At 47.9% G+C, this 22,522-nt stretch overlaps 1 protein-coding gene across 5 annotated transcripts in view; it reads right to left on the bottom strand.

The window, feature by feature from the left end:
* Positions 1-21,230, bottom strand: part of THRB (thyroid hormone receptor beta) — a 439,267-nt gene extending 418,037 nt beyond the window's left edge. For 2 of the 5 annotated variants that reach the window (XM_070364190.1, XM_070364183.1), the window contains exon 1: positions 20,763-20,959. The gene's annotated coding sequence lies outside the window, so the exon portion shown is untranslated. Of the gene's footprint in view, positions 1-19,598; positions 19,832-20,000; positions 20,136-20,762; positions 20,960-21,040 lie in introns of those variants that run through there. The other 3 variants (XM_070364186.1, XM_070364184.1, XM_070364187.1) reach the window with 3 other exon arrangements.
* Positions 21,231-22,522: the final 1,292 nt, after the last annotated feature.

Raw genomic sequence — 22,522 nt, forward strand, 5'->3', positions numbered from 1 at the left:
GCAATTTCTTCCATTCAGAAATAAAATATAAGAGATTGTTATAAGGTGCTCCCATTTATAATATCTGTAATATCGTTTCTCATATTGGTTTCCAATGATATATATTTAATATATATTCAACATATGCTCAAAATACATATGCTAATATATACTCAAATTATATAATTTGAACATATATATATATTTTTTTTTTTTTTTCAAAGAGCTGTGCACTAGCAAAAAGGTTTTGGAACAAAGAAACAGGATAGTTTTTAAAAATGAGCAAAACCACCTCCTTTAACCCCAACACCCAGTTAGAGATGGAGTGCTAGTTTTCTCACCTTTTACAGAATGTCAAATTACTGTTTTAAATTCCCACCCCAACACAGCATTCTTAGAGAATATGGACACCATCATTTTTGTCTTCAATTTTAATAAAGAAGGTGTCTGTAGAGTTGACAGACGTATTATAGAAGAGAATAAAGAGAACACCCTCAACGGCTCCTTCAAAGCGTATTTAAAATCCTGTTTCACGGAATCCTGCTTTGGTGGCTCGGTGGAGTCCTTCTAAGACACCACTGGGATACGTAATCCTCGCAGCAAAGTCAGAGGCCCCGCAGCTGAGGAAGAACGTGGGAATGGGCCTGGAAGGATGCAGGGGAGGTTCAGGATGGGCCCTGCAGGCCCCTCTGGGGCTCAGGGTCCGGCAGAGGTCCTGGCGGGGACACGAAGCCGGGGAGAGGAAGCGGGCCCTGTGAGCGCGGCCCACCCTGGCCCGAGCAGCCCCCTTCACAGAGCCGGCCTGGCCCAGGACAGGTCTCCCCAAACGTGCTGAATCCCGACCCTCAAGGTCTTTGCACCTGGGCCTCACACCGACTGGTGCTCCCAGAGTGACAAGCTTGCCTTCCTCCTCCCGGGGGTTTAACATCTTCAGAAGGATTAATGCTACATAATTCACACAAGAAAGCTCTGGAAAACTTCATTATCTCCCTCTCTTGGACACTCATGGAGCTTTGCGGCTTTTGCAAAGTAGATTTCCCTCCCCCAATCCATTGTATATATATATGGTAGCAATAAACTATCTGAAAATGAAATTAAGAAAACAATTCCATGAACAATAGGATTTTCAATCTGAATTTTTTTTCAGTCTCTCTGATGGAAACTGGCAAATGCCTGAAACAATAAAGTAGAAAGTAACTTTTCAAAATCTGTGAAGCTAAATGAGTGTTGAAGAAATGGAAATGATTAAACTTCCAGATCATTTTTTGTAGGTGTGTAGCATTCACACTGGGAGAAGGCAATGGCACCCCACTCCAGTACTCTTGCCTGGAGAATCCCATGGACAGAGGAGCCTGGTGGGCTGCAGTCCATGGGGTCGATAAGAGTTGGACACGACTGAGCGACTTCACTTTCACTTTTCACTTTCATGCATTGGAGAAGGAAATGGCAACCCACTCCAGTGTTCTTGCCTGGAGAATCCCAGGGACGGGGGAGCCTGGTGGGCTGCCGTCCATGGGGTCGCACAGAGTCGGACACAACTGAAGCGACTTAGCGGCAGCAGCATTCACGCTTCTGGAGACGCTGACACTTAAATAGCACCGCTACTTTTGAGACACCCTGGACCTCTCATAACCTGGCGAGTTTCTCTGGGGCTCTAAATTACTCCCTTCCAGTTAACGGATGTCCTTCCATCACTCTACAGCTGTCTTCTCTTGATTTAAAGTGAGCTTGTCTTTGGTTTCTTTGTCAAGATTTTGAGGTAATATTCTCTGACAGAGCATTGTTTTCTTGACCTTGAGTGTGAAATGTAAAAGCTGTTGTCATGGATATGCCACTGAGATCACTTTACTATTCCTACATGCTATTAACGTTTCACCAGTTCAGGAATCTGATTTAGGGAATGTAATCGCACTACCTTTGGGGAAGAGTCAAGTGACCACATTTCATCAGATGCGTATGTTAGATTTTAGTTGTTACAACACTGATCTACATATATAAAGTGATACATTCATTTTAGGAGGATTTCTTTGCTTGTTTGTTTCTTAACCATAACCCCAGCCAGAATTCTTATTCACCTATCAGAACATACATATAAAGATGGGGTGTGTGTGTCTGTATTTTTTTTAATGAAATAGATGTTTTGTAAACTGTGGCTTCCTCTAAGACCTTCTCTTCTGGTCTGTTTTACTTAACAACATTTGTTGCTTGTGACTCATTATGTGGATTCAGGGCCCATTAACGTATCGATTATCAAGTCTGAAAAACAACAGACTAGGTATAACGAGTTAGTCAATGCCCACCGGGGTTACCTGTAACTCTTTTCTATGCTTGCACCCCATGTGTTTTCATAGACAAGATGCAGGCAGAACAGAAGTTCCTCTCCTACTGCAGTGAGCCCCCAGGGGCCTGTACTGAAACGCAGAGTCTGCTTGGGCTGGGCTGGGGTGCGAGATTCTGCCTTTGTGCCTGGGGAGGTATGGATGGACCAGTCTGGGGGTAGCAGGCTAAGAAGAGGGGGTGCAGAGGAGCAGGGCGGTGTGAAACACCTCCCCACCACCGCACAGCCCTGCTGCCTCCAAGCGGGGTGGGGGTGGCCTGCGTTCACTGCAGAGGAGGCCCCCTTACGCTTTCATCTTCTCTTCTGTGATCTGGACTCTTGTGTCCTTCCTCCAGAACCAACCTCCGCCAAAACAAGCAGGGACAAGGCCACTCTTTTGGTGACTGCCGGGAAGCCTTCTGGATGGGATCACCCCAAATTGTGGACAATTACTTTGTCTGTCTCAGCAAAGCAGGGGCACCAAAGATGATGCCGGCCAACCAGAGTGTGACTTACTAACCTTTCGTTTCAGGCACCTGTTAAACTGTGTAACCTGCTCATCAAGGTGGACACACTCATAACACACTTCTGAATGTGACGGCAGGAAGTCCTGGCTTTCAAAGCATGATTTCATAATTCTAAGCCACGGAGTCAGAATCCCCACACTAGGAAACACTGATGGTCACTGTTACTGTTCTTGGTACCATACTGGCTTTCTGCACCTCCGCCTCCAGAATTCGGAGGATACGTGCATTGATAAAATGAAAATAGTCTTAATTTTGGTGAGGCTGTCTTTTGTGGAATCATTTTGTGCACCTATCTGGAGGGACAGGGAGTGGGCTCACCCACTGCACCCAAGCATGTACCTGGCACATACACATTTGATTAAAAACGTGAACGTATGAGCGTGATTTTTTAAATGTGACAACTTACTTTATTAGCTGATTTCTCATTACAGCATTTGCTTTCTTGAATTGAGCAGGGCGCTTTAATAAGAGGGAGGCAGAAATGAAGAATGGCACCTTCCAAATCACATGTGTTCACGATGCGGAAAGGGAGAAGGGAGGGGAGGGGAGGCAAAAGAGAGAGGCAGACAGACAGAGCAGGGCAGCCATCCCTGACCCCCGGGGGATGGGGTGGCAGGCGGAAGAGGCAGCTGACTGCAGATGCCTCTTCCCACCCCCGTGAGGAGCAGCATCTTCGTGAAGGGTAATGACAATTAATGCAGAGTTTGGGGGAGAGAGGGGATGAGGGTTGGAACTGAGGTCTAAGGCAGTGGTTTTCTGGCGGGGGGGCTCGTGGTAGAAATTATGCCTCCCAGGGACAACTGGCATCCAAGGTCCGGAGACATTTTTCACCTTCATCACTCAGGAGTGGAACACAGGGCTTCCGGCGGGTGGAGGGTAGGGAGGCTGCCCAACATTCTACAAAGCTCAGGGCAGCCCCTATAGCAAAGAACTGGCAGCCCCCAGATGTCTGCAGTGCCCAGGTTGAGACCATGACCCAGTGGTACAAAGGTAAGCCTGACAGGAGCCAGAGGAGAAGCTACTAGGAAAGACAATGCACTCAGCAGGCCCACTGGGCTATTTAGGGCACTGGGCGAGAGAGAGGGAGACAGCGTGGATGGAGATGAGCTCAAGAAGGGGGTCCGGCATCGGCTGCCCGCCCCTTCCACTGGATCCCCAGTCAATCGCCGGTGGGCTCGGTTCCGCTGCTCCCGCTGAAGGCAGCCTACGCCTCTTCCCAAGCACAGGCTGCAGAGAAGGCAGCCACCCTCGGGTGGAAACGCACCATGGGCTGCCCTGTGGGGTGACGCACCTCTGGCGAGAAAGGCTCCCCTGCGGTGGGTGTGGACCCCGCCCCGGCGCCCATCGGCTGGGCTTCCAACTGCCAGAAACTGCATTCCTTTGCCTTGAGGCGTGCTCTTGGCTGCCCAAGTGGCAGTCCTAAAATGCCAGGAAATCAACTGCCTCTTCAGGCAGCCCTGCACCAATGCCAGGCAGGTCTGGATGAATAGGTCCCGGCCCCCTTGCCTCTGGGTTGGGCAACCAGCAGACCCGCTTCACACTGTCTCCCAGGGCTCTGCAGTGTGCCCACAGTGGCGAGGTGCTTGGCAACACCCCCTCACTGGCGGCTGTTCCTGTCCTGCCCCCCTCCCCCCCACTCTCATATGGGTGCTTTCTTTACCGTCCCCCTAAAATAATTTGCATTTCAATTCTCAGCTCAGGGTCTGCTTCTGGGAAACCCAAACTCTAATGGCAAGTCTTTGGAAGGGACACTGCGGGTGTCGGTCACTTGATCCTCAGGTTCCTCGGATGTGGGAGATCTCTGGGTTCTCAGTCGCCCTCTCTCAGAGGGTCTGACCTTCCCACCCCCTGGTCCTAAGAACAGAATCCCGGGATCTGCTGAGCCACGGGCTCTAGACTTACTCCTTTCAGACCATCAGAAACGCGGCTCATGCCAAGTACATTCCAGTCTCTCCCACATCGTTAGCTTGAGGCTGGCAGGGAACCCAAGCACAATCCCTACAAGTCTCAAGTGCCCCTGAAGTCAAACCTCTGCAAGAACTTAAATAAGTAACACTTGACTCTGGGAGGGAGGTCTTACTCTAGTGCCGGGAACAGGCAAAGCTGGAAACAAGGGCGGCCGAGGGTCAAACGAACTTGGACGGATTACCAGGGGGGACCGAAAACCACAGAACAGCAACATGGATCAGCCGTTTCAAACCCCTGCGAGACAAAGGAGAGACGTGAACTGTAAGCCCCCTCGGGGCGATGCTAAATCACTCATCTTCCCTACAGCGGGCATCCGAGATGCTAAGGAATCTCAAGAAAATGCTCGGCGCTTGAGGCATGTGATGGCGGCAGTGTATCGAGGGCTCCCCACGCCACCAGCAGCAGGCCAGTAGACAGCGATGCACCCGACGCCTTCCAAGGACTCTGACTCCTCGGGGACCGAGCCCTGCCCTGAGGGGGTCCCACAGTCTCTGAGGACTGGCGTGCAGCTCAGGGTCTGTCCACAGGAAGCCACTCCTAAGGGTGGCTCTTTACGAGTCCTCTGAAGCCAGTCTTCTCTGATTGTGGGTGCCGGCTGGGTTTCATCTCTGCTGAGAACATCCACTTTGGGGCCCTGATTTCTCGCCAGCGTAGGTGGGGGGGACAGGAGATCTTCTATCTCAGTTCTTAGCTGTGTAGAGCTTTTTTTTCTTTCCTTCTTTCTCTTTTCTTTAAAAAAGGGAAAAGAACAGCAGAGCTTTTCTGCCGGGCAATCTATTCCCTTATTTATAATGCAGGACAGCAGCGCCTTGTAAGTGTATATTCTGGTTCATCTGAGGACACACGGTTGTTCATTTTAAAATTAGATTCATCCTAATTATACAAAAACAGCCTGCATGTGGTTGGTCAAAACAGCAGGACAGCATTACTCAGCACCTACCTTCTGAGCCTGCCATCTAGACTCCACTAAACTTCTTTAGCACACAGCCCCTGCCCTCTTAGAACTTCAAATCCAGCAGAGAAATAGCCACCTCATTGACCAATGTGAGGTCTGGGCAATGAACAGTGAGGAAATCCATATAGTAAGAGACTTAACATGTACTATTACCTTTGGACAAAGGGTTGAAGGAAACTGTCATTAAAGGGGTACGTTTCAGCAAGGAAGAAACAGAGATCATTTGGATCACAATCCTAATGAACCAGGGCAGGCCTGGGGAGCTCCCTGCATGAAGGATATTTGGAAGCTGGGTTGAAACAGAAGCAGGAAAAAATATATGCTAGACTGTAAGGGACAGAGGGCTTCCTTGGCGGCTCAGATGGTAAAGAATCCACCTACAGTGCAGCAGACCCAAGTTCCATCCCTGGGTCAGGAAGATCCCCTGGAGAAGGAAATGGCAACCCACTCCAGTATTCTTGCCTGGAAAAGCCCATGGATGGAGCAACCTGGTGGGCTTAAGTCCATGAGGTTGCAAAGAAGCAGACACGACCGAGTGACAGACGCTTTGACTATAAAAAGGAGACTGTTACCAGTAAATGCATCCTAATGATTTAGAACTGAAAAAAGAGTAACTAATAATACAAAGTGATCAAGGAAATTTGATTTCCTGCCTTTGGAACAATCAGGCTCCATACTTCTAGGGTGCAGGTTGACGTAACACAATCAATTTTACAACTTCTGAAATAATAAGATAACGATAAGACTGTTTCCCCATGTACCGCGCCCTCCCAGGCACTCTGGACTGACTACAGAGTTCATAACCACAATCTCATTTAGTGTCCTCAACAAGGCTGTGAAGTATCAATACTATTTTTATTGTACAGATGGGGTGGCTGGAGTTCAAAGTGGTTAAGTAACTTGTCAGAGAGACCGCAAGCTAGAAGGTGGCAAAGCTGGCATCCAACTCAGTGCCTGAGTGATGCCACCCTCTACCCGTAACTCCTGATCTCCCCCCAGCGCCCCGGCTCTCAACCAGGCCAGGACCCCAGGCCCCCTGTTTCCACCCTCCCTGCAATTCGCACTTTGTCTCTCAGAGAAGGGGGATGTCTCTCCTACCTGCTCTGTGACAGGACTTTAAAATAGGACATTCCTGGTGCCCACACTGCAGGCTACCCTTTGCCCCAGGGATCCTAGTGAGGGGCAGTAACCAGTGGGGCGTGACTGAGAGAAGTAGTTCCTTCTTGTGACGGGATAGCAAGGAGTAACTGGATTCAAAAAGATACATGCACCCCAAAAGCAATACTACTCACAACAGCCAAGACACGGAAATAACCTAAATATTCACCTTCAGAGGAATGGACAAAGAAGATGTCATACATATATACGATGGAATACTGCTCAGCCATAATAAAGAATGAACTAACGCCATTTGCAGCAACATGGATGCAACTAGAGATTATCAGACTAGGTGAAGTAAGTCAGAAAGAGAAAGACAAATACCATACGATACCGCTTACATGTGGAATCAAGAATACGGAACAAATGAACCTGTCTATGAAACAGAATCACTGACACAGAGAACAGGCTGTGGCTGCCAAGAGGGATGGGGTCGGATGAGGGATGGATTGGGAGTTTGGGATTGGCAGATGCAAGCTACTATATAGACGGATAAATAATAAGGTCCTACTCTAGAGCACAGCGAATTACACTCAATATCCTATGATAAACCACAGTGGAAAAGAATATTTTAAATAAATAAATATATATATAACTGAATCGCTTTTATGTACAGTAGGAATTAACACAGCCTTGTAAACCAACTATATTTCAATGAAAAAAAAGTCTTAGCTGGATTCTGTACTTGAGAGGCACTTATCAGGATTAACTTCTTCATACTGCAAGTTTTAATTTTCATAACTACTGAAAAATATTTCACAAAAATAGACTGTGCCATCAAAGACAGCCCTACTTAGGGTAATATAAAGGCAAATGATTCTTTTTTTACCTTTTACATGTCTTTAGCATGATACCTCTGATCACTGGTTGGTCCCAGTTCTTAATGAAGTACCGGTCCCTTACTCTCAGAAGAAGACATTTTAATAATAATTAAATGATAAGTTTTCGAAAAGGTAAAATATGCAGAGTCAGAAGGAAAGAGCTTCTTTGTTCTCTTCACTGACCTCACTTTTATTATTCATTTCTCTCTTCCACTTCCTTCACCAGATGCATTTCTACAGAACAGGCTGAATATCTGATCAAACACATTAATACATTTATAATTTGGGAAGAAAACAAGAAAATATCCTTTTTGACTAAAAAACATTGGGCTTCTCCATTGTAGTAAGGAATGATAAATAGAATAAATACTAGGAAACTTGCTATTTTTAGTCAAGATATTATGTAATGAGTCATTTATTTAAACTGTCTAAAGCTCTGTAAAACGATTCCAGGAAAATGGCTTCAACTCCTCCGTCAGCACACCAAGAATCAGCTCTGCCCTCTGCTTCCTGATAGCTCCACTTTTCATTTTAGTTTCCTTTAAAAAAATGCCAGCACAAATGAGGACCTCCTGTATAGCACAGGGAACTCTACTCGGTGCTCTGTGGTGACCTAAATGCCAAGGAAATCCAAGAAAGAGTGGATGTATGTATGTACCTATCTGTCAGTCACTGAGTCGTATTCAACTCCTTGTGACCCTGTGGACTGTAGCCCAGCCCCACCAGCTTCCTCTGTCCACGGAGTTCTCCAGGCAAGAACACTGGACAGGGTTGCCATTGCCTTTTCCAGGAGATCTTCCTGATCCAAGGATTGAACCCAGGTCTTCTGCTTTGCAGGCAGACTCTTTACCATCTGAGCCACCAGGGAAGGCCTTATGTATATGTAAGGCTGATTTACTTTGCTGTACAGCAGAAACTAACACAATATTGTAAGCAACTCTTCTCCAGTGAAAAATTTTAGAATGTGTCAGCATCATTAGTAATGTGCCAGTTACACCAGGCTTGATCGGTAAACTCCCAACACTATATACATATTATGACCCACACAGATTTATTAAGAAGTTCAAGATGACAGTCAAAGACTCAAAGGAAAAGGCAGGTGTAGGCAGATTAAAAGTGACCCCGTAAGAGCGAGCAGGAAGGGAGAAAACAGATCTGGGTCAGCTAGGAGGGCGATCCTGCACTAAAACCCAGATGTGGGTTACCTCGTCACTATGGAGAGGTTTCCACCATGTAACGCCTGGTGGGCTGCCATCTGTGGGATCGCACAGAGTCGGACACGACTGAAGTGACCTAGCAGCAGCAGCAGCAATGCCTCCAAAAGCACCAAGACAGCTCTCTGAGGAGAGCCTCCCAAGAACTGAAAAAGAGTGGCAGAGAGGGGCAGATGACTCCCGCCCCAGCCCAGGGCCATCCGGGAGGCGGGGCTGCATGTCCCCTCCCACTTCACCAGGTGTGGGCAGGTGATCGCTGTCGCTGGTGGAAGTGGAGCAAAACGATGCTGTGTCCCTTCCAAGCCGAGGCAGGGAAGAGGCCAGTTCCACACCGTCTCTTCCCTTCTAGGGGTCTGACACAGTGAGGACGTGACCTCGGAAGCCTTGAGCTGGAGATGGAGGGACCAAGACCCAGGAAATCCGGAGTCTCCGAAATTCACACACAGCAGAGCCCCCAGTGAATCCGGAACAGCAATGAAAGATACAATTTTACTTTCTTTAGCCCCTGCCCGTTTTGTTTTTTTTTCCAAAGCTTGATGTTTTCCTAACCAACACATATGGAGAGAAAAGGTAAGTGTCTCAATCACTTGAAATAATGCATAGAGTTTCTTTGTGCATGGAATTTGATAGAATCATAGATTTTTAAGGCTAAAGTTGTACAGCCCAATTCTAGCAGCTACTGGCCACCAATGGCAATTGAAAACTTGAAATGTGGCTAGCTGAGGCTGAGATCTGCTACAAGTGTAAAATATATACCAGATATTGAAGGTTTAATACAAAAAAGTAAAAATCTCATTATTATTTCATATTATGTCAGTAATTTTTGAATATATTAGATGAAATAAAATATACTGTTGAAATCAAACACACTGGTTGCTTTTTTACTAATTTATAGTGTGGCTACTAGAAGATTTTAAACTACCTATGTGGTTCACTTTATATTTCTATTGGACTCCTGCTGGGATAGTAGGTGTCAGCAAATTACATGCCACTGTTTTTGTAAATAAAGCTTTATTGGTACAGAGCCATGACTATTTACATACTACCTATGGCTGCTTTTCCACTACAGAGTAGCTGAAAAGTAGGACTCTCAGAGTAGTCCTGAAAAGCTCAACATTTGTATTATAATGGCTTATTATACAAAGTGTTTGTAGAAGATCTGTTTTGGGTTACCAAGAAATAAGACCAATGATAAGAAGTATCATGCTAAGGACATAGAGAAGGAAAAGAAATAATTGTTTGTCTTTGTATCACCCTAGGTAGGGCTGTCCTTGACTTACAAGGGTTGTCCTTGCAAAATATTTGCAATATTTTTGAAAATTAAAATTTGCAATATGAAGAACTTAATCCTGATAATACCCAGATAAAGAATAATTTTGAAATTGCCTAATTCACCTACTCTAACTACTCCATGACTAAGGAAATTAAAGCTCAGATAAGTGAAGAGACTTGTCCAAAATATTTTTACTCTAAATTAAGTGGTATTTCCATAAGGTCATTATCATTCATTCACTCACTGATTCATACTTTCCACCCATCTCTAATTTTCATCATTAAAGTAATAAAATCCCTATCAGAAAATCAACACTTAATAGCAGAGGAACCCTTGAGTAATACTGGGCAACAAATAGGCTGTAAGATAGTTTTTAAATTAAGCTTCATTTGAAAATACTTTAAAGAGAACCTATCATGTAATCTGCTTTCAAATTAAACTTGAAATTACCCCAAACGTAGAGCCAGCTTGCTAAAAATATTCCTTATTGGAATTAAATGTTAAAAATTTGCCACATCTTGGAGAAAGTGAAATCTGTTCCCCAAGACTTCACAGCAACATATAACTGCCTCGTTCTAGCAGCTACCCTCATGTCAGTATATTATTCTAGAACCTTTCACTGGGCTCGCCATTTCCAGTCTCCATCCCACTCAAGACCTACTCCAAAAAAACCCTTTCAAAATAAAACTCTCATACGCTAACCCTTAGTCTCTTCAAGATAAAACCCACTTTCCTTATTTGGCTTCAAAAGCCTTCATCATGTGGCTCCCACCTGCCCCCATGGCCTCATTTACGGTCCTCTGCACATCCAACTAAGCTCCTTGCAATCCCCAAATGTGTCATACTTCTATCCCATTTCATACACTTGCAGATGGTTTTCCTACTCCTAGAACTCTCCCCACCCCCCATACATTGTACTTACTCCATCACAGAACTTACTTATATTGTAATTGATTGTAACTGTGGAAGCACTAATTCTACCTCTGTGGGAGCAGTTAATATTTAACACCTCACTGCAGGTCCAGTGCTACGTTACTTCATTTAATCTTCACTGTGTTATAGAGGAGACAGGGGCACAAGCAACAGAGTCAGGGGAAGACAAGACAGGAACCCACACATCACCACTCTTAGCCAGGTTCTTAATTCTACACCAGCGGTTTTCAGTGGAGGTGATTTTGCTCCCATGAGACATCTGGCAATATCTGGAGACATTTTTCAATGGCTGCAAGTATCTAGTGGGGTAAGAGGCCAGTGATGCTGCTAAATATCCTATAATACACAGCACAGCTCCTCATAGGAAAGAATTGTTCAGTCCCAAATGTCGATGATTCAGAGGCTGAGAAACACTGCTGCTGCTGCTGCTGAGTCGCTTCAGTCGTGTCCGACTCTGTGCGACCCCATAGACGGCAGCCCACCAGGCTCCCCCGTCCCTGGGGTTCTCCAGGCAAGAACACTGGAGTGTTCTGCTCTATGCTAAATTAATGCCTGTAGACTGACCCAGGAGACTGAGCATCTTTATAGCAAGGATCTTTAAATGTTCACCATGGGGATCTACCACAGAGCCTGGTACCCAGTAGATGCCCAGTGCATATAGGATGGATGGGTGGACAGATGAATGCAGGAATGGAGGGATTAATGGATGGATGGGTGCGTGGATGGGGGTGGATGTAGAGATAGAGGGCTGGATTGAGGAATGGATAGATTTCAGGAGAAAAGAAACAAGGTGATGTTTTTAAGGCTTGGTTCTGTGGCATCTGAAATAAAAATAAATTGGAAGACACATTTTTAATTAACAGTAAATGAATTCATATAGAGTACATTCCAGAGGATGCCTTAGCCTTAGCAATACCTCACGTGTATGAATCTGTAGTGTGAGATCACATTAACAAGCTAAGGGCCTAGGAGTATCTTTCAAGAATCCCTCACAGGTACTATACTACAGGATAAATTGATATGTTCATCATCCACACAGGCCATAATTTACATTGGTTTTTTTTTAGATTTCCTGTATAAGGTTCCCCTGGTATCTTTAAAAAAAAAAAAAAACACACAAATAATACAAAGATACACAACTGTATGCTTCCTCCTGTTGTAACTACAATTCAGATATAAATACATTATTCTAGGTTTCCAGATGCTGGGAGTAAAATAAGGAGGAGAAATTACAATGAAGCTGAGGTGAAATTCAGAAAAGTAAACAAAAATATATAAGGCAGAAATAAACCATTCTATGCCTGGAGTCAATTAATTTATCTAAATACCAGAAATGAAGTCAAGAAAAGATATTTTACGGTTATAACATTTTTAAAGTAACAGCAATTTAGCCTAATCTTTATATCATCACAGTGGCAGCATTAAATACTATTGAATACAAACGGATAGATTTTTCTACAGAAGAGCATAAAGGTTCACTGTGAGTGATCGCCTATCATAAAATGCAGTAGAAGGGGCGTCCCTGGTGGCTCAGTGGTAAAGTATCCGCCTGCCAGTGCAGAAGACATGGGTTTTATCCCTGATCTTGGAAGAGTCCACGTGCAGAGGAGTAATGAGGCCTGGGAGCCACAACCTCTGAGCCCATGTGCCTGGAGCCCATGTGCTCTGCACCCAGAGAAGCCACTGCCGTGAGCAGCCTGTGCATGGCAACGAGAGGGTGGCCCCCACTTGCCACTGCCAGAGAAAGTCCCGGCAGCAACAAATACCCAGCACAGCCAAAAATAAATAAGTAATTTTAATTAAAAAATGTAGCAGAAGTTAAAGTCTGCCTGCTAATCCACCACAGCCATGTCCAACTCTGCGACCCCATGGACTACAGCTCCCCAGGCTCCTCTGTCCATGGGATTCTCCAGGCAGGAATACTGGAATGGGTTCTCATGCTCTAAAGCAGATGGGACTATTTTTTCGGTAAAGAATCTGTCTGCAGTGCAGGTGACCTGGGTTCGATCCCTGGGTTGGGAAGATCCCCTGGAGAAGGAAATGGCAACCCACTCCAGTATCCTTGCGTGGAAAATCTCAAGGACAGAGGAGCGTGGTGGGCTGCAGTCCATGGGGTCGCAAAGAGTCGGGCACGACTGAGTGACTAACACCATGAATTATTCCTCACAACCTTTTGCATCCAACTTTGGCCATTTGTGGCCACACACACACATGAGAATATGGTGATCAAATACGTTTTGGTACATGCTGCCCCTGTACACGAGCATAAAAAGCAGGCTCTGGAAACACTTGCATTAAGTTGTTAACCTGAGGACTTCCCATAGAGTAACCAGTATAAACTAAAATCAGGATGTGCCCAGACATTCAGGAGCGTGGAGGAGGACGGAAACTGATGACAGGCTTTGCAGCTGGGGACATCAGCATGGCTGTGGCGTGTCTCTCCGTGGGAACCGCGGCTGCAGCCAGAGACGAGCAGTGCCTTTCTCACTGTACGTGAGAACAGGACACAGACTTGTCAGAGGAGCCTCTGCGAGTACGGACATGCAAGTGGGGAGATACTGATGCAGACGGGAGAGAGAAAGGAAAACGCTGACTGGAGCCCAAGAACGTCGCGATCGCTAACCTCAATCATGAACTGCTGAGCAGCTGTTCTGAACAACCAGGGCTGAAATCTGGGGAAACAGTCTTGAGACAAACGAAAGGAAGGAGGAGTGTATCAAGACCTTCCCGGGAACCACTGAACAACCTACATCACAAGTGTCAGAAGACGCAATGGGCTCCGAAGACGACGATCACACAGCCTGCCATCCAAACAAGGGCTGTCTTCTCCACTCTCCTCAACACAGACACTCCTGGGCCTCCAGAGGAGTCAGACAGCGTACTTCTCAAATGAAGAAGATACACCTGCGGTCGATCAGCGTATCTGTCCAAGCTTTTGCTTTCATCAGCTCATCATTCATGACTTTCTGAATAAAAAACCCTGCATTCTTGATCACAGAGGAGAAGCCATGATACCTGAAAGCTCTTTTTTTTTTTAAACTAGGAAGTTGAGTAATGAGTTCAGTTCAGTCCTTTCCTAATTGTTATATGTGCCCCGTCTACAGTCCAGTTTTGGCATACACACACACACATGCAGGAACACACATGCATATGTTATTACACATATTACATACAGTTATCTACACAATGCAAATAATACAAATATTACTGTATGCCGTGTATACACCTATACGTATCCATACATGTATATGTGTATGTCAGAGCATCTGTCATGAAGGAAAAGCTACAGTATGCTTCCTGGGAGAGAGCCAAGCTCCTGGGTCCTAATTCTTGGGTCTCCTGACTTGTCACTTGAAAAGGATACTTAAGTTCAGAGCAGAGCTCAGTTTCTCACTCAATAAAAATAGTACCACAGAAGAAGAGCTGCCAGGACATAAAGTCTCCAAAGTGCCTTGAAATTAGGACAGTATGGACCAAACAACGGAGAAGGCAATGGCATCCCACTCCAGTACTCTTGCCTGGAAAATCCCATGGGCGGAGGAGCCTGGTAGGCTGCAGTACATGGGGTCGCGAAAAGTCGGACACGACAGAAGCGACTTGGCAGCAGCAGCAGGAACAAACAACATGAGCATTAAATGTAGATCACGATTCTAGCTGTCAGTTGGGCAGATTCCTGAGAAGACGTGGAAATACTATTTGTGACTCGGTAATGTGCACATTCCCCCTCGCCCGCACTGGCCTAAATGTCACAAGTGACTAACACTTTAGGCCCTTAAGGTGGAGAGTGAGCATCCTTAATCAGAGATGCACCAGCCTAAATGTATTCAATCCCAGACCACATGGATCCCAAGAGAGTCCTGGGTAAATCGTGCTGCAACTTACACTAATACACATGGGTGGGAAACCTCACAAAACCATCACCTCCTCAGATTAATAGAAGTTTATTTTATTTAGGGGGCCACGTGAGGGACCCCGACAGGCATTCCATTCCATCACAGTGGAGACCACTTCAGAGTCTCTCCGCATGAACATCACCTAGTGTCTCACAGTTCACTAGGCTGCATGCTGAGCTGCAGAGCAGCTAGAGGGGCCAGGCACACAGTAGGTACACAAATCTTTGTAGCCTAAAAGAGAAATCAAGTCAGGTAATTAAAATGAATTTAAATAAAGCAAGGAGTTCACCTGCCGTCTGTCGTTCAAGCAGCTCAGACACGAGAATAAACTCTTCTAGCAAAATTCTCAGCAACTGAGCGACTTCCCTTTCACTTTTCACTTTCCTGCATTGGAGAAGGAAATGGCAACCCACTCCAGTGTCCTTGCCTGGAGAATCCCAAGGACAGGGGAGCCTGGTGGGCTTCCGTCTATGGGGTTGCACAGAGTTGGACATGACTGAAGCGACTTAGCAGCAGCAGGAGCAGCAAAATTCTCTGCTGTGATATGGACATACAATGTAAGCCAGGCAGCAAACATTCACTTGAACAAAACTAAGTCAGAAGATGACACCAGACACAGTACCAGACAGGACAGAGAAACACGTTCCCTTCTGCCCCTCCCATTCATTCTTCCAAAGGAGCATCTCCCTGAGCCCAGATGTCAAAGCCATGGCTAGATGCGCTATGAGTCAAGGATGAGGAAACCCACAACCCATCATCACGGTTCAGAGGGGAAGACAGAGATGAAACAGACAGAAACAAACAAACTGTCCTGCAGGTGTGCGCTTAGTCACGTCTGACCCTCTGCAACGCCATGGACTGTAGCCCGCCAGGTTCCTCTGTCCATGGGGTTCTCCAGGCAAGAATACTGGAGGGGGTTGCCATTTCCTAGTCCAGGCGATCTCCCCCACCCAGGGATCGACCCTGTGTCTCTTGTGTCTCCTACACTGGCAGGCAGGTTCTCTATCACTGCACCACCTGGCAATACAGACTAACGCACAAAGCATCAGGGCCACCTGCTGAGAGAGGTTTATAGCCGTAGGGCCATCTTCCAGTACCTGGACCTGAACCGCCCTCTCAGACTGCTCCAGTTCAAAAGCTTGGCTGAGACACTGGATATTTGAGAAAGTCAGCTTAAAGAACATGTTAACCATTCATTCCTCTAGGTCTGAGCTCTATTTCTGCACTAGAGACAGCGTCCAAAATCTCCACCACTGAGCATCGGAGCTCAGGCCCCCAAAAATAAAGTCCCACCAGGTGACTTTCCATTACTATACTTTCTGCATCGTTTTTTCTCTTGCAGGTTGGCAAAAGACTTTACCATATAAAGAGCTTTACTTCATTTTCTGTAGAAATGAAGTTCAAGTTACGTGACAGGATATTTCATGGGAGTATAACTGGTTGGCATGCGTGTAGAGGTAACCCTTTACAAATGTTATCTGATTTATCCTCACAGGTTCTGTACATACTTGCCACCTCAGTGACCCCCTCCCCGCCTTTTCTTTTCTGTTAACTTGGACACAGAAGTTCAGAGCTAAATTAAAAACTGAAACGCAATAAGCACTTATTTCAGTTTAATTTATGCCTAAGATGTTGATCTCTCTTCCTTGATCATTTTTACTGGTCTCATCACTTTGTGGGCTTTTTTTTTACTCTGCATTACTGATACACGTTTCTGGAAGTCAATACTCTGTCAACAAAAATAAATGACCAGAACCATCCATTGTAATCTCCTTTTAGTCTCAACTGTCACAAGAGTTTTCATGAATAGTTAATTTGAAGACGCCCCCTTGGGTATCACACCTCCGTCACTTGGAAACTCAGTGTAATATTTGCCGTAATTATCAGGTTCAGAATCTGTTTATGAAACGGGGCAAGGAGACAGGAAAGAGGCTGACTGACTGAACTTACGTGCAGGGTAGCGGCCCAGGGTATTTCCTGATCTACCAGCAAGGGGATACTTGTATTGTGTGCTGGGTCTTGAAAGTCCCATTCGCCCCTTCCCCTACAGCTACTTTTGCAGACCAGTGACACCACCACATGCCCTTGGGCCCCTTGGGGCTGCCAAGGCCAAAGGAGCTGCCAGAACTCGCTGAGTGAGAAGGCACTGCGATCATCCAGCGATGTCTGTCCCCTGGAATCTCACTCTCAGCACTGACAATGCCTCTGGAACTCATAAGCGTCTGCTGAAACCCAGGGAGCTGAAGGTCAGTGTCTTCAGGGAATGAAGGTAACATGTAAGACAAACCGCTGCTGAGGGTTTCCAGGCACTCAAGGCAAATGCCCCCAGGAAGAGCTCACAGAAATAACTCTGAGTTGTCACAACACAAAACAGGGCCAGCTTTCATATCAAAGGAGAGAAACTGAGCCATTTACACGTGGCGCACACACAGGTACAGACCTTGGCACACCCCATCCACACTCACTCAGATGCTTACTTAAGTATTTGTGGGAACACGGGGTTTGGGCACAACCATTTATTTACTCAACAAAGATTTATCCAGCACCTACTTGTGTGCTAAGCACCGGTCAAGATGCTAGATAATTATGAGTAAACAAGGTAGTCAAGACTCTTTTTCTCATGGACTCTATATTCTAGACAGGGGAGACAAGTACTCAACAAGTAGCAACTGAAATGAACAATTCATATACCAAATAACACCACGGAAGAGGGATAAAGGTAAGCAAAAACAATGCAAGGGTTCTGAGAAGCAATGGGAGCCTGCCTTTGCTCCAACATCAGGGAAGCGCTCTTAAAAGAAGCAACACATAGTCTTACAGTACAATGACAAAAAGGAGCTCAAGAAACCAATCATCTTTACTCTGATTTCCTTCAAAAAGATGAGCATACTAAAACGAAATGTGCAATGTCATTTGTGGCTCCACACACCATGTTTCAGCAACTGCAAAATTCCCAGGAAAGGAAAAGGATCCATGACTTTCTCCACTGGGAAGGAAAGTTCAAGAAACCTCCTTTTCCCAAAGTTGCTAAATTAAAAGGGATCTTTCTTAATTTGCCTCTATAGCTAAATTTGCTACAAAGAGTCTAAAGAGGGGTAAATGGAATGCTAATTTCTCTTTTAATGTCAGTTACTTTATAAAAAGCATTTTTCAATGTCAATAAAATTATGCCTTTGCATTGTAATGCCAACAGGAATTGCTTTATTTAGGAAAAGTCTATGGCTAAATTCAGTATCATTTGCTTTCACTTGTTGAAAAATAGAAGCAAATCACATTTACTAGCAGATGACACAACTTCAACACACAATTAAACTTTGAAATTCATTAAGATTCTGATGATATCTATTCAACATGCACAAATAATAAGTGACTGTTCACCAAAGCCTTCACATATCTCATCTTGAATAAGTTGCTTGATATTGAATTTCTGTCGAAGTCAATTAAAACGCTTAACTAGCTGGCATGAAAACTCCTGAAAACATCCACTGCTTAGAATAACTTTCATTAAAACACCTTTTTCTTTCCTGTTTCCTAGTCCCTGCCTTGTTTCAGAATCGGAGAGGCAAGCAGCAGTGAATCAGGGAGCTGATCTGTCACTGTGAATATCCAGAATGAATCCGTGAAATATTTTGACTAACATGCAATTTGTATCACTGTGCAATCCAGAGCATGCTATATATTACTGCAATGTAAATATTCATACTAAAAGAAGGTCAAATAAAATTATTGCCCCAAAGGTCTACATTACCCAATATACTGATACTATTAGAAACTGCTGTGCTCTGTTATTAATACACTGTCCAAGGAATGCTGAATTTCTTGAACTTCAAAACAGGTCTTTGACTGACTCTCACAAGCACCTAGGATCAATAACATGCTAAGGAGAAGACTTTGTTTCATGTATTTACTAGGCTTAGTGTTTGAATCTTCACAAATTCTGTGTGTGAGAAGCGCGGATGTCTGCTCAGGTAAACGCTCGTCTCTTCCTTCGCTTCACTTGACGAAACTGTCATGCTTCCAGACCCCACCTTGAACATTTCCCATTTGGGGAAAATTCTACATTGAACCTTCCAGACCCAAAACACTCACCCCACCTCCACTGAAAACAAATCAGAAGACTTAAGATTTAACAGTAATAAGAACCTGATGATGGTCGCTGGGAAATAAAAAGCACCACATCCACCAGGAATAAAAACTCCCCCAAATGAGACCTTCTCTGAGGGGTGGCGGGGGTGGGGGAAAGCGCGCAGCTGGCACCACTGCGCGGATCGGAACCGACTCGAGACGGCCCAGGGGAAGATGCTGCGTCAAGAGAAGCGAAGCAAGAAGCGCGACCCGGAGGCAAGCGAAATCATCCGCAAATCCCCGAGGAGGTGGGCAGACGCCAAGTCGCCAGGCGCGGGCACCGGCGCACGCCACCCGCGGGGTCCGTGCCGCCTGCAAAGCCCTGAGCTGCGGGGCAGCAGAACAGGGGCTGGGGGACCCGCCGTCCCTTTAAACCGGCTCCGCCGCCGCCCCCCCCCCCCCCGCCCCCGCCCCTCAGCCCCGCTGTCTGCCAACCTTTTCCGAACCCTCGTGTCATAGAACTTCCTCATCATGGAAACTTCCACTGGGTTCGGCGCCGAGGATGCCAAACTCCGGGTCACAAGGAGGCTGGCAACCAGCCGGGGCTCGGGGTCCGAGGGCCACAGCCGCCCCAGCCGCCCCGCTCCGCCGCTGCCCACGCCGCGGCTCCCCGAGGGTGCCCGAGCCGGAGGGCACCTCCTCCCCGCGGCGGGGCGCGGAGCCCCGGGGGCGGGCGCCCGGCGGCTGACACCCCACCCACGCCCGCCCGCCCGCGCGCTCGGCGTCGCCGCTCGCACCCCGAGGGGTTCGCGCGACACCCCCGCCCGCCCGCCCTCCGGACAGCCGGGACTGTCGCCCCCGCACCCCCGCCTCCGCGCCGTCCTCTCGCCGAATTACCGGGGCGCTGGAGCCGGCCGGGTGGGGCGCCCCCGCCGGGGGAGGCAGCCTGCGGGCGCTGCCCGAGCCCGGAGCTGGAGGGCCGCTTCCCCGGCGCACTCGCCTTATTCATGCAAAGTTAATCCCCGCCGCGTCACGGCCGCCCGCCCGAGGACGCGCGCCCGCCTTGGCCGAGCCCCGCAGTCTCCACCCTCCTCCGCCCCCTCCTCCCGGCGGCGGGGTCCCGGGAGCGCGTCCTGCAAAATGTCAACTCCCCGGGCGGAGAGGGGCGGCCGGGCCGGGGCCGCGCCGCCCGCCGGGGCCGCTCCACTTTTATAGGCGCGGGCGGCGAGCGCGGCCCGGCCGCCGAGTCCCCGCCTCTCGGGCCCGCGCGCCCGGCCCGCTCCGGGCCGCTGCCCTCCTCCGGCCCCGGCGCCCGCGCCGCGTCTGCCAGCCGGTGACCTGGTTTCCCCTCCGGCCCGCCCGGCGGCGGCGGCGGCGGCGGCCCGGAGCAGGCCGGCCCGGATCCTCCCGGGGCGCCGCGAGGAAATGGCCTCCCGGGCGCCCGCCGGCCCCCGACGCCCCCGCCCCCGACGCGCCCGCCGCGCCCGGCCCGCGCCCCCCAGCCCCGCGCGCCCGGCCCGCGCCGCCCGGCTCACCGCCTCCGCACCTGCCGCCCCAGGTGCGGGCGCCCCGGGCCCCGTCCCGGCCGTGCCCTCCACCCCGGAGTCCTCCCCCCGGCGGCGATGTCGCGGCCGTTTTGGTGGCCGCGCGTCCACCCACCCGGCTGCGTGCGCAGGGAGGTTCGGGCTCGGGCGTCATTCCTCTAGTCGGCAGAGAGGAAGGGACGGGGGACGGGGACACGGGCCGGGAGGGGTGACTTCCAGAAGCCCGGGCTCCGCCGGGCCCCGGCCGCCGCGCTCCTGCCTCCTCCTCCAAACCACTTGTGGCGCGTGTCGGGGCAGACGCGGCGCTCTGGCTCCTCCTGGGGCCTCGCTCCCGCCGGGCGTCTGGCGGTCCCCCCCATCGCCAACCCCGGGACTGGAAGTTTTGGAAAATACCTGGCTTGCGCTTGAGGGAGACACCTCTCTGCACCACCCCGCACATCCTGGGAGCCCGGCGCGGGGTGCAGACCCCGCACGGGTCCAGAAAGACCGCCTGGATCGTTTGTCTTTGCCCGGGACACGTCCAAATAAAACCCGGAAGACAAAAATAATTTATACTCCTGAAAAGTCCTGCCCGAGTCAGATACGCACTTCTAAAATCCACTCCCCACCCTAGTCCTGAAGGCCGAGGGTCCAGGCCGGGAGAAGAGGAAGCAGGCTTCTGCGGTTCTGGGCTAGAAGCGTGCTTGTGAAAATCCTCGGTACCCAGAAAACGAAAATGTCATCGGTCAGAAGCTCGGGTTGCCAGAAAGCTATTTGGACGACAGGGTATAATGATTTTCTTACAGATAATATTAAAATAATTCCGACTTCATTATTCAATGTACACATGTATTAACATAACCAACTGTTTTGACAGAGCTTTGACCTTTTTTTAGCCTCAACTGTCTGAACGATGATTTATTGGAGAGTTTTCTAGATCTGCAGCCAGTGACGTGTGTTTTAGTCCCAATTCTTGTGAGCGTTCCGGGGAGAGGGATGAGAAGCCTCTTGACAGAACTGTCAAGAATTCAGAAACTGCCCTGCTCCGGGGCGCATCGTTGCAGACCCCAGGATTCCCTGGAGAGATGGAGGGACCTCTCGCTTCAGAGTCCGCGGACCCGCTTTCCCCCTGGGTCCTTGGCAAGAAATCCGGGCTTTTTTTTTTTTTTTTCCTTCACGCTGAACAAGGCGGCACCCTAGGACTTGCAGGGTTTGTTCTCCTTTTGCAGGGAAGTTCCTGGGCTTTGCTCCAAAGCAGCCCGGGATGTTTTGGTTGGTTTGGAGGAAAGCTGTGGCGTCTGCACCATTTGAACCAAACAGGCGGCCCTCTGGTGGCTAACTGTGGGCGAGAAGCTGGCCACGGAGGGAAAAGCCTGCCCTGAGAGGCCAGCACGGTTGACAGCTGGCCTTCTCGGGGGCCCTGGAGCCCCTAGAACTGCTTTGAATGGACAGGAGGTGGGTGCTAGGTTCTAATCCGCTGGGACTTTTTTTTTTTTAATTGAAGTATACATATGTAAAATATTGTGTTTAATTTTTGCTGTACAGCAAAGAGATTCGGTTTTACACATATAAACGCTTTTTTATACTCTTTTCTATTGTGGTTTATCATAAGATATTGAATATAGTTCTCTATGCAGGACCTTATGTTTATCTAGCCTGTAGTTTACATCCTCTTCCCTAGTATAACTGGGAGCTCGCTTCCTTCTTAAGTAGGAAACATCATACAGAGAACGGAATAAAAGCTGTTGCTTCCCTTTGTTCCCTGACTTTGTTTTTCTGATCTCATTTGGCCTGGAAACTTCTGAAATAAAGAGTAAATGAAAGCTAAATAAACAATGTGGCATTATTCAAGCAATTAATGAAGCAATGTTATATAACAATAAGTGAGGGTAATTT

The sequence above is a fragment of the Bos mutus genome, chromosome 27 (assembly GCF_027580195.1).
Source record: "Bos mutus isolate GX-2022 chromosome 27, NWIPB_WYAK_1.1, whole genome shotgun sequence".
NCBI lineage: Eukaryota > Metazoa > Chordata > Mammalia > Artiodactyla > Bovidae > Bos > Bos mutus.